The 13,657-nt window shown below is 46.4% G+C and overlaps 1 protein-coding gene across 1 annotated transcript in view; it reads left to right on the top strand.

The window, feature by feature from the left end:
* The window catches only part of LOC116988000 (ras-related protein Rab-37-like), a 159,459-nt gene that overhangs the window by 32,527 nt on the left and 113,275 nt on the right, over nucleotides 1-13,657 (top strand). The window lies entirely within an intron of this gene.

The following is a 13,657-nucleotide window of genomic DNA, read 5'->3' on the forward strand; positions in this document are numbered from 1 at the left end:
TTTTTTTAAATTCACCCGACAAGTTAATCGCTGGAATGATTTTAAAATCAGCTTCTGAAGCCGTCAATGCCGACAACTGGGACGGATTTTATGGAGGACCACGTAAAAGAAAGTAGTTTATTTTTATGTATAAAAGTGTTTCTTAAGATGTATTTAATTCACATTTTAAGTTGCGAAACGGTGATTTTTCCCCCCGAAGAACCGGCAGTGTATTTGCTGCCGATATGGGGGACTAAATTCACCGCTCTTGAACGTTCCAAATGGTCCCGTTCCAGAAAATCCCACTCGCAAGCTGATTTAAATGGCCATTAATTTACAGGTATTAAACATTAAATTCTTCCATTTGGCCTATAAACCCATGACAATGAGAGTTAAAAATTATGTTATATTCTGAATTCTTGTGTGAATGGTATTTGGACACTTAGGCTATTTAAAAATGTTAATCTATTCTTAAGAAATGGATAGATGTTTAGATCTAGTAATTGAATTTTGTAATTAGCTACAATTAGGTAACTAACTAATTATATGCTTTAATTTCAAGTCATCTAAGTAAGATTGTTTCATATTTGTTTCAGAATGCTTCAATCTATAATAACTGAACATTTCTTTCAGTTCTCTTAAATTTTAAGAAAGTTATCAGCTTTTAAATGTTCTCGATCACAGCTTTTGTGTTAAGTCAATGAAAAAGCAATAGGGAACAAGATGCCAATTTCCGAGTATGAAAATGGCCATAACTTTTTTAATACTGAAGATATGAAAGTGAATTAGGTGTCAAATTAAACTTATTTTTATGCTTTATCTGATGGGACAAATTAAAGACTTGATTTTTAAAATCTCAAAATGTTGTAACATTGCTATCTACAGCATGTGATATCTGCAAGAATTCAAGCTTAAAGGATCAGATGGAGCTGGAGAGGAAGGGATGTTTAGGGAGTGGGGTCCACAGTGGAAGTCATTGGTGGAATGAAGTCAATGGAGGATAGTCCGCCTTTGCAATACAATAGAGTTCTTAAATAGTTAAAAAGAGATGAGGCCATTTACTTCTAACTTCAACACTGCAACCATCTGTCATTACCCAATGTGTGGACACTGTCAATGACTCGGTGTGGAATGATCAGATGTGCTGTAAATGACTATTACTGCAGCTCGGTGACTCATTCCCTTGTCACAGTTAGAAAATGTAGGCCAAGCAAACTCACAGGCTGGCGTGCCTTTCACATGGACAGTGAGTAATTTGGAATATTGTGAGCAGTTTTGGGCCCCATATTTCAGGAAGGATATGCTGGTGTTTGAGAGGGTCCAGAGGAGGTCTACAAGAATGATTCCAAGGATGGTTGGATTAATTTATGAGGAACTTTTAAGGCTCTGGGCCTGTACTCGCTAGAGTTTTGAAAGATGAGGGGCATCATTGAAATCTACTGGATAATGAAAGGCTTAGATAGAGTGGACATGGAGTAACAGGAACCGGAGAGTCTAGAACCAGTAGGCACAACCTCAGAATAGAAGGACATACCATTAGAGTGGTGATGAGGAAGAATTTATTTATCCAGAGGGTGGTGAATCTGTGGAATTCATCGTCACAGACGGCTGTTGAAGCTAAGACGATGGGTGTTTTAAAACGGAGATTGATAGCTTCTTGATTAATAAGGGTGTCAAAGGTTGTGGGGAGAAGACAGGAGAATGGGGTTGAGAGGGAAGGGCATTTCAGCCATGATTGAATGGCACAGTAGACAAAGGCTGGAACATAACGTTTAACTGGGACTGAAAGAGGAGAAACTATGGAAATGGATATCCTGAGACTGAATATTACCCAGCAATCTTCTGATCTTCTTATGTCGGAAAAACAAGTTTTATAATATCCCAAAGTGAATCATAATTCAATGAAGTATTTTGCCTCAAGACTATTTGGTGTGTAGATAATGCTGAACATTCACATATTGCCAGATGCTGTAAACAGCAGGATGTACACAATGAATAAGCTCTTTGTCTGTAATTGATGTTGCTGATTACATGGTCTGACCAAATTACTAGGAGAACATTGAATATTGATCCCTGACCCAGGAGCTTTCGCATTTGGCATTTCCAGCAGAGAGCAGTAACATTCTCTGTAGCAGCGTGAGGGAGGAACTGCAGTGTTCAGCTGGACCGTGTAACCCTGGTCAATTGGATTATCATCAGAAGGGGTGTCCCATGCAATGGCAAGGCCAGGGCCACCACTACTCGGAGTCTAGCTGGAGAGAACCATTTTATTATCTCTAAGATTGAAAATCCCTGTACAACAAAGCAAGAAATGTCATGATCTCATCACTTATACGGTAAGTCAAGGTGAGCAATACATCGGTGAAACAACTGCTATTTTATACATGGACTCGTCAAGTGTGGCATAGTGGTGCACTGGTAGAGATGCTGTCTCACAGCACCAGTGACCTCGGTTTGATCCTGACCTCGGGTGCTGATGATGAGGAGTTTGCATGTTCTCCCTGTGACCACGTTGTTTCCCTCTGGGTGCTCCTGTTTCCTCATCCCAAAGACATGTGGGTTAATTGGCCTCTCTAAATTGTTCCGAATGTGTAGGGACTGGATGAGAAAGTGGGATAACATGAAACTGGTGTGAAAGGGGTGATCGATGGTCTGTGTGGACTCGGTGGGCCAAAAGGGCCAGTTTGCATGCTGTATCTCTAAAACTAAAGAATAAACACACACACACACACACACACACACACACACACACACACACACACACACACACACACACACACACACACACACACACACACACACACATACATGCATGTGCACACACATACATGCACACACACACATACATACATGCACACAAGAGCACAAATACAATTTATCCAAATACAACTCGCACACATCCTTCCCTTCCCTAACATCACCCATTGAAATCAACCTCCTCCATCCACCTCACAGGGATGTTGCCTTCAAAGGTGGGGATAATGGGGAAAAAAATCACTCAAGTTACTATATTTCGTTTTCTCCATTGTGACTAATGTTGGAGAGATTAACAAATAAAAAGGGTCAGGCATATAAAGGGGATGAAGGGTCTCAAGTGCACACCTTTTCAGGTGAGGTCCTCCCTCTGTTGGAAAAAGGGGATGCAGGAAGCCGAACCATCTCTTGAGCACAGGTATGAAGAACATGCCTATGTAATGTCAACAGCCCTTGGACAGGACATTACTGGAACACCCTTATTCTTCTCAGTCCTACTATGTCAATGTACATATGTTTTGGGTGCAGTCTACAAGAGTAACAATGTCCTGTTTTATTGCTGTAGAGTATCTGGAGAGGCCCATTGTTTCCCCTTCCACAGAGTAGGAAAAGTGCGAGAAGTAGTCTAGACTGGAGGGAGGGGAGAGGAAGGAGAAGGAGGATGATAGCCAACGTACTCTCTGAGTCCGACACTGTGATGCCTGAGAAAGATAGGTCAAGGGAACAGGAGTGACAGGGAGGAACACCAGGCTCAGACTGGACAGAGTGTAGTGAACTTTAGACTTTAGAGCTGCAGCATGGAAACAGGCCCTTCGGACCACTGGGTCCGCGCCGACTAGCAATCATCCCATACACCAGAACTATCCTCCACACACTAAGGCCAATTTACAATTATACAAAGCCAAGTAACCTGCAAATCTGTACGTCTTTGGAGTGTAGGAGGGAACCGGAGAAATCCCCACGCAGGTCACAAGGAGAACGTACAAACTCTGTACAGACAGCACCCGTAGTCAGGATCGAACCTGGGTCTCAGGCGCTGTAAGGCAGCAACTCTACCGCTGTGCTACCCAAGGTCTGTTCCTCCAGTTCCCTGCCTCAAGAGGAACAGAGAAACGCCACTTGTGAACAGGCCACAAGTGGACAGGATCAATGGTTAGTGCATCTCCAGCAGATGCTGTGTATTTACAGTAGCCAATTAACACATCAGTGCATCCATGGGACATAGGGGGAAAACCAGTGCACCTGGGGTAAGCCTAAGCGGAGCCACAGGGAGAACATACAAATGCCACACAGAGAACACCTACGGTCAGGATCAGACTTGGCCCACAGGAGCTGTGAGGCTGCTGCACACACTGTTCGTTCCCTTCCTTGGTTTGATTATATTTTTTGATGGTATAATTGGATCTGATTTTCACAAGCAGAGTTCAATTGCCATATAATATCATATCACATTCTCGCATCATGGAACAGTAGACAAATTTCTACAGTCTAGCCTCTGCCTTCTTGTATACAAGGGAAATTTCTAATCGACGGTGACTGCCAAAATCTTGAGACAGGGGTATGAGTAAATGGTAACATTATCGACAGTCAGTGCTTAGGCTGTCTTGCTGGAGATGATTACTGACTGGAGTGAATAATGCTTGTCACTTCTTAGCACAAACCTAAATGTTGTTCAAATGGTGTGCATGAGAGCAGAAACATATTCAATTTTTGAAATATTGACAATAAACAATAGACAATAGACAATTGGTGCAGGAGTAGGCCATTCGGCCCTTTGAGCCAGCACCGCCATTCAATGTGATCATGGCTGATCATCCCCAATCAGTACCCCGTTCCTGCCTTCTCCCCATATCCCCTGACTCCGCTATCTTTAAGAGCCCTATCTAGCTCTCTCTTGAAAGTATCCAGGGAACCGGCCTCCACCGCCCTCTGGCAGAGAATTCCACAGACTCACAACTCTCTGTGTGAAAAAGTGTTTTCTCGTCTCCGTTCTAAATGGCTTACCCCTTATTCAATAAAGGGATCTAATGTTTCAATAAGATCCCCTCTCATCCTTCTAAACTCCAGAGTGTACAAGCCCAGCCGCTCCATTCTCTCAGTATATGATAGTCCCGCCATCCCGGGAATTAACCTTGTAAACCTATGCTACACTCCCTCAATAGCAAGAATGCCCTTCCTCAAATTAGGGGACCAAAACTGCACACAATACTCCAGATGTGGTCTCACTAGGGCCCTATTGAATAGAATTGAATACTATTGAATAGAATAGGATATATTGCCCAGGCAAAGCCACGGGTCCCGCTGGTGTCTGCCCGAGGGTACTCAAGGCATGTGCCGGCCAGTTGTGTGGAGTACTCCAGCATATCTTAGTCCTCAGCCTGGTTCCTATGATGTGGAAGACATCTTGCCTGGTTCCTGTACCAAAGAGGATGCGCCCCAGCTCCTTCAATGGACACAGATCAGTGCCGGTGACTCCACACATCATGAAGTCCATGGAGAGGCTGGGGCTCAATCACCTGCGACCCCTGGTTATACCCTACCTGGATCACCTGCAGTTCACTTACTGTAAATAGCTCAGACTCACACCGGTTGAAGCACAAGCATCTTTATTGTTCAGGTCTTTAACTACAAAGCAGGTCATCACACTTTCACACTGCTACTCTAACTGGTGGGCAGTGGGTAGGGTCTTACACTACGAATGGTATAATTAGGCAGGGTTATAATTACTAAGCATTCTAATTGGCTAACATGCAACAGCCAATCTACATATCTTCTATAAATGAAAAGTAGATAATGTTTTATCACTACGATGAGTAAATCAATTGTTAAATGCAAAATGCCACATCTAATAATATTGGCTAAACATAATCGGTTAAGCATCGGTTAAACAGTCACCATATCTAACAGGCGGCTTTCCCATCTATCTAAATCTGTGTGGCTGCCGGCTGGCTGTGTGTGTTTCTGCCTGACTTGTGGCTGCCAGCCTTTGATTCGTTGCTACGCCAACACCCGACCCAGAAACACCCTGATTTTTTCCATTTCGGTAGAGATTTCACTTTTCATTCCAAGTATCCACTCCTCATTAAATTTTGTCGTGTTTATATTATGTACACTTTTTTAATTAAATCTTCTCCCCCCCCCCCCCCCCCCCCCCCCCCCCCACTCACTCATTTTGTCGCCTCCTGCTGGCCAGCGACCATAACGGCTGTTGGCGCCCGCATCTCGCCTCAAAGACGCCATTTAAAAACAGCCGCACTGCTGATTCCTGAGCCGCTTGAGTTGGAAGACCACATCTCCCGTGGGGGCTACGGGTAGGGAAAGTCTGCGTTGGGGGAGCAGACCCAACGGGTCTGCACTTGGTCTAGTAATATCTAAAAACGGGTCAATCTCTGTTTTAAATACATTCAGCAAATCAGCCTTCTTCACTCTCCTCAATGGTGGAGAATTCCCAAAAAAATTCACCACCCTCTAGATGAAAAAAAATGGTCTAATCTGAATCCTGGACATCTGTCACCTTATTGTGAGACTTTCATTCCTTGGTTCTAGGCTCCATCCCAGGAGAAACACCATCCCTCCATCCACCCTGATAAGGCCGTAGGACATGTGTACGTTCCAGTGAGATCATGCCTCATTCTTCTTAAAATTGTACAGGCTCAATCTCTCAAAGAACAACAACCTCATACAGGGCCGGCCTTAAGCCAATTGGACCAATTGCTCCCAATGGGGCCCCGCGCCTAAGGGGGCCCCGCGCTCCCCGGGTGGAGGGGGGGAGAGCGAGGTGGAGAGTGAGGTGGAGAGTGAGTGGAGGGGGAAAGAAAGAGGTAGACGGGGGGGGGGAGGGTGTGAGGGGTGAATGGAGAAGGGGGAGAGGGGGAGGTGGATCATTCCCTCTCGGTCCAGGGGCAGCGCTCCAGCCCCTCCAGTCGCCGTGCTTCACGCACACAGCCCCTGCTCCACCCCTCTCTCTCCCAGGGGAGACGCGGTGAACAATACAGGGAGGGCCGGGCCGGGGTTTGGAGCAACGTTTACAAGCCTCGGCCTCAGCTCACACCCGCCCGCCCGGACCCCGGCATCTGCTCCCGCCACCAGCCCTCTCCCTCCCTCCCTTCTGTCCTTCCCTTCCCTCCCTCCCTTCCCTTCTTCCGTCCCTCCCTTCCCTCCTTCCCTCCCCTCTCTCTTTTCCCTTCTCTCCTTCCCTCCCTCCCTCCCTCCCTTCTCTCCTTCCTCCCTTCTCTCCTTCCTCCCTTCTCTCCAAAGATCTCCATTATAGGATCTTTGCTTCTCTCCCTCCCTTCTCTCCTTCCCACCCACACACATCACGCACAGACAACTAACACATACACAACTAACACACAAACACAACTAAGTTAGGATGGGGTAGAAACCCAAAGGGTAGGATGGGGCTGAAGCCCAAAATGTAATGCCTGGATTTTTCACCAATGGTTATTGTTTTTCCAGGATCTAGTTAATTAAATTACCTTTTTAATTCCATTTCACAGTCACTAAAACAAGTGGTATTATAACTATGTACTTTTCAGAGGTGATCTACAATTTTGTTTGTTACTTGTAGGCTCACATGTATGCAATATGATATTAAAATGTAGCTTAGATCTGTTTGGTCCATTAACTCGCAGGCACTTTTTAAGCGCACATTTTTATTACTTTCCATTCTACCATAGAGATATAAATTCTATAATAGACTTTATTTATATTTATATGATTCTACAGACCTTGGCTGGGAACCTGGGGCTCACCAAAATTGTTCCCAATTGGGCCCCGCACCTCCTAATGCCGGCCCTGACCTCATACTTCATTGTCATGTGCACTTGATACAGTGAGATTCTTTGTTTGCATCCAGCACAAGTATGCAAGAGTTGCCACGTAAAGGGTGGCGACAAAGTTACCAAAGTATTCAAAATAGTCCCTCATTCTTTTCCCTCTTTGTTTTTGCCCCCCACACTGTGTCCTCCTTGTTCTCGGCAGCCCCCCTACGCCAGGTCCTCTGTTCTCAGTGGCGCTTCCTCCACCCACCATTAGGACACACACGGGCAAGTGCTTGGCCGACCGCCGGCACTCATGTGGGCAACGTCTCTCCGCCGGCCCACCACTCTTGCCGACGTCCCTCTCGCTCACCAACATCCCTGCTCGCTCGCCAACGTCAATCCATGCTCTGCTGGCGGCTGGGCCGGGTCCTGGTCGGCTGCACAACGCTCACCGGGAGCCCCTTCTGTGCTGGTGCAACACACACTGGGAGCAGAGTTTGGCCAACCTTTGGCCCCGCTCCTTTGCTGCATTCCCTCTATCCTTCCTTTAGAAGGGATATCAAAACTGTACACAAATATTCCAGATATGCTCTACATCAAGAATTAGTGGTAGCAGTCAAGGGAAGGACAGAGCGAGCAAAGTGAGCAGATAGAGTTGGAGGCTGCGGACATCTACTCAGGTAGAAACCGTGTGATGGAGTCTCAAAGGTAGATTATAGAGAGACGCAGAGAAATGGGCAGAGACTGACTGAACGTGTGGGATAGAGATGGACAAGACATAAGGAAGAAGTATGATAGACTGAGAATTTGTGACATAAAGATTCAGTCAGAGGGGTTGCAGTGACACCACGTGGACACTGCTGAGAGTGCAGCTGCTGCCAGGACCAGGAACTTCTTAAAAAACAATATCTAATCATTCCTTATGACAACAGTTTTGCTGGATAATTCCATCTCGTAAACACAAAAATAGAAGAAAGAGCGCCCTCACCAAGCGCCCCTTGCCAAGCGTGTGTTTCATGGGACTGACAAACCCAGCCCTCACCAAGTGCCCCTTGCCAAGCATGTGTTTCATGGGACTGACAAACCCAGTGCCCTCACCAAGTGCCCCTTGCCAAGCGTGTGTTTCATGGGACTGACAAACCCAGTGCCCTCCGACCCACATTCTTCTTTTCCTGGCCCTTACTCTTCACACTCCCAGACCCCCACTCCTCAAACTTCCAGAAACTCGCCCCTCAATCTGAATCTCTCACGTCTTCCTCCCAAACTGGAGTCTGCACACTCCCAAAACCTGCACTCTGCACTCTCAGAGCCCTTCCATTCACAGACAATTCACTCCTCACTCTCCTTGCCCATTCAATGTTTGTACTCGGATCCCTCACACAAACTTCCAGGACCCTCACTCTTCACTCAGCCTGTGTAAGAGGGAGGGAGAGAGAGAGAGAGGCACACACAAGGTGGATGTGAAATCTCACCTACCTGTTTCAGTGACAGACACCCGCCGCCAGTAAATGAAGACACCCCCATCTGTCTCCCCCTCCTCTCCCTCGACTCCCCCACCTTTCTCTCCCAACTCCAGTCCCGTCCCGACCCCCTGGGAAACTGAATAGAGCAACAGTCAACTGCTGCCTGTGCGCTGATATGACAATAAAGGCTACTTTACTTTACTGAGTTAAAGAGTTCCCACGGTAGACTGTAAAACTGGGACCCTGGTTCTGGACTCCCCCAACACCGGAACCCTTCTTCAGACAGCCTAATCGGAATTGAGTCTGAAGATGTGTCTCGTCCCGAAACATCAGCTTTTTTTCTCCAGAGATGCTGCTTGACTCGCTGAGTTACTCCAGCTTTTTGTGTCTGTCTTCGGTTTAAACCAGCATGTGCAGTTCACTCCTTACACGGGTCTCTGTACAACATTGATTGGTAGCGTTCCGGACCCCTGGACCCGAGGACTCCGACCTGTATCTCTCAAAGAAGTACATGTGAAAAATTTCTCACGGACCATAAAAATGCGTAACCTTTCAGTAAAGTCCCTTTTAAAGTCCCTTTTAAAGATTATAGTTATTTTCTTGAATCTCATTAACATAACTCATGAATAAGTTGATGTCCATATGCGGATGCAAATCTTTATTTTTATTTATTTTTTAAATTCAATCCCACATAAGATAATTTTTACTCACCTTCTGTCCCCTCTGTCCAGCTTCCGGGTTCACCGTTCGCAGGAGTTCCCACGGTACCCGCAAGAGTTATTACGGATATCGCACTGGCCACTACGTTCATATAATGTTGCAATACTCAACCACAAGTGTACAAGTCACTCTTGGAGAAATTCAAACTTTCTTGAATTTTCTCCCGAGTGACCAAGTTACACGATGACCTGCCGTTAGCGCTACGGTGGTCCACGGTGGTCCACGAATGCCGCACTGTTATCGCACGAGGTTCCCACGATGTTAAACTCCGGTTAACTCTTGCGTCAAGTCGCCCCGTGAAAAGGCCGCTTAAGACCTCACTCCTCAAAACCCTCCTCACTTCTAGAGCCCTGCTCCTCATATTCTAACCCCTCACTATGTCTCTTCACCCCTAATACTCCTAGACCCTTCACTCCATCCACCTACCACCCACCCCCCCCCCCCCCCACCCCCCCCCCCCACCCCACCCCAACACCCCCCACTTTTCACACTCCCAGATCGTCACTCCCAGTGATGGACCTTCCCTCTTCACACTTCAATACCCCTCATTCCTCACAACGCCACTCTATTTCTGAGCCACCGCGCCACCCTAAATTGTCCGAGGATTATGTTAAGACGTGCTACAAAAAGACCCAAAGTGCTGGAGTAACTCAACACGTCAAGCCAAGTTTATTCGTCACATACGCATACGAGATGTGCAGTGAAATGAAAAGTGCCAATGTTTGCAGATTGTGCAAAAAACTACAAAACAGAATGGAACAAAATCAGTAATCACATATTTGTGGGAAAAAAAGAAAAAACAGCAATTTTAAAAAGATACCACACAACAGTTAATTGGTACAGTGCTGTAGCAGCTGGAACAGTCTGTTCCTGGGGTGGAAGGGGTCCCCCATAATGTCGCTGGCTCAGGATCTGCACCTTCTGATGTATAGGTCCTGCAGGGTGGCAAGTGTGGTTCCCATAGTGCGTTCGGCCAAACGCACTACCCTCTGCAGAGCCTTCTTGTCCTGGGCAGAGCAGTTCCCAAACCAGATTGTGATGTTTCCGGACAAGATGCTTTACACAGCCGCTGAGTAGAAGCACTGGAGGATCCTCAGAGACACTCTGAATTTCCTCAATTGCCTGAGGTGGTAAAGGCGCTGCCTTGCCTTACTCACCAGTGCGGCAGCGTGTGATGTCCATGTCAGATCCTCTGAGATGTGGACTCCCAGGTATTTAAAGTAGCTCACCCTATCCACAGTATCCCCATTTATCTTCATTGGTGTGTATGTCCTCGGATGTAGTGCCCTCCTAAAATCCACGATCAGCTCCTTAGTTTTTTTGACATTCAAGAGGAGGCTGTTGTCCTGACACCAGAGTGCCAGACCAGCCACCTCTTCCCGGTAGGCCTTCTTATTATTTTCGGTGCTCAGGCCCACCACCACAGTGTCATCAGCAAACTTGATTATAGAGTTGGAGTTGGACCTAGCCACACAGTCATGTGTGTACAGGGAGTACAGATAGCAGCACATTTGGAAAGTGGCGAAATCATTGGACAATGTCAGCATGGATTTATGAAAGGTAAATCATGTCTGACGAATCTTATAGAATTTTTCGAGGATGTAACTAGTAGAGTGGATAAGGGAGAACCAGTGGATGTGGTGTATCTGGACTTTCCGAAAGCTTTCAACAAGGTCCCACATAAGAGGTTAGTATACAAACTTAAAGCACACGGTAAATGTGAGGTTATCCACTTTGGTGGCAAAAACAGGAAAGTAGACTATTATCTGAATGGTGGCTGATTAGGAAAAGGGGAGATGCAACGAGACCTGGGTGTCATGGTACACCAGTCATTGAAAGTAGGCATGCAGGTGCAGCAGGCAGTGAAGAAAGCGAATGGTATGTTAGCATTCATAGCAAAAGGATTTGAGTATAATAATAATAATAATGGATGGGATTTATATAGCGCCTTTCTAATACTCAAGGCGCTTTACATCGCATTATTCATTCACTCCTCAGTCACACTCGGTGGTGGTAAGCTACTTCTGTAGCCACAGCTGCCCTGGGGCAGACTGACGGAAGCGTGGCTGCCATTCTGCGCCTACGGCCCCTCCGACCACCACCAATCACTCACACACATTCACACACAGGCAAAGGTGGGTGAAGTGTCTTGCCCAAGGACACAACGACAATATGCACTCCAAGTGGGATTCGAACCGGCCACCTTCCGGTCGCCAGCCGAACACTTAGCCCATTGTGCCATCTGTCGTCCCAGTATAGGAGCAGGGAGGTTCTACTGCAGTTGTACAGGGTCTTGGTGAGACCACACCTGAAGTATTGCGTACAGTTTTGGTCTCCTAATCTGAGGAAGGACATTCTTGCCATAGAGGGAGTACAGAGAAGGTTCCCCAGACTGATTCCTGGGATGTCAGGACTTTCATATGAAGAAAGACTGGATAGACTCGGCTTGTACATGCTAGAATTTAGAAGATTGAGGGGGGATCTTAGAGAAACTTACAAAATTCTTAAGGGGTTGGACAGGCTCGATGCAGGAAGATTGTTCCCAATGTTGGAGATGTCCAGAACAAGGGGTACACAGTTTAAGGATAAGGGGGAAATCTTTTAGGACCGAGATGAGAAAAACATTTTTCACACAGAGAGTGGTGAATCTCTGGAATTCTCTGCCACAGAGGGTGGTAGAGGCCAGTTCATTGGCTATATTTAAGAAGGAGTTAGATGTGGCCCTTGTGGCTAAAGGGATCAGGGGGTATGGAGAGAAGGCAGGTACAGGATACTGAGTTGGATGATCAGCCATGATCATATTGAATGGCGGTGCAAGCTCGAAGGGCCGAATGGCCTATTCCTGCACCTATTTTCTATGTTTCTATGTTTCCCCTGACTCTCAGTCTGAAGAACGGTCTCGACCCGAAACGTCACCTATTCCGTTTCTCCAGAGATGCTGCCTGACCCACTGAGTTACTCCAGTTTATCGTATCTATCAAGTGTGGCTGGAGCCTTGTGTTCTGCATCATCGGTGCTGTGCTTCCACACTTCAGCACTGGGTGGAGCTCTACCCTTTGCAAGACAATTTATTGCTGGTATGGGTCCCGTTGCTGCAATCAAACAGCAATAACTGCAATCAAACAGCACAACACTGCAGTTGCTGGAAATCCAAGATAACAACGGAGAATGCCTTTTCTGATTCAAGTTCACTGATCTGAAACCTTGGTTTCTTCCTTCACAGAGCATGACCAACCTGCAGGACATCCACAAGTCTTCTATACAGCTGCACGATGGGGCAGTGGTACAGTTGCGGCCTTACGGCGCCAGAGACCCGGGTTCGATCCTGACTATGGGTTCTGTCTGTATGGAGATTGTATGTTCTCCCTGTGACCGTGAGCGTTTTCTCCAGGTGCTCCGGTTTCCACCCACATGCAGGTTTGTAGATTAATTGGATTTAGTAAAAATTTGCAACTGTCCCGAGTGTGTAGGATAGTGTTTGTGAACAGAGTGATCGCTGGTCAGCGCAGATTTGATAGGCCAATGGGCCTATTTCCACGCTGTATCTCTAAAGTAAAGTCTAAAGTAAAAACACCTTATGCTTCTAGTCCAGGCTTCTCCAGTATCCCTTCCTATTGACTGCAGGATCTCAGTATCCGACAGATAATCAGAAATAAAAACTGAAAATAGGAATCATTTGTAAGAGTTCACATCATGGATGGAACACACGAGCAAGAACACGAGTACAAGAAAAGCCAATTAATCTGTTCCACCATTTAGACTTTAGTCTTTAGAAATACAGAGTGGTAACTGGCCCTTTGGCCCACCGAGTCCGTGCCGACCTGCGATCACCTCGTAAACGAGCACTATCCTACTGGGGACAATTTACAATTTTAACAAAGCCAATTAACCTACAAACCTGTAGGTCTTTGGCGTGTGTGAGGAAACAGGAGCACCTGGGAGAAAAACCCACGCAGTCACAGAGTAAACATACAAACC

This window comes from Amblyraja radiata, chromosome 26, assembly GCF_010909765.2.
Source record: "Amblyraja radiata isolate CabotCenter1 chromosome 26, sAmbRad1.1.pri, whole genome shotgun sequence".
NCBI classification, from domain to species: Eukaryota; Metazoa; Chordata; class Chondrichthyes; order Rajiformes; family Rajidae; genus Amblyraja; species Amblyraja radiata.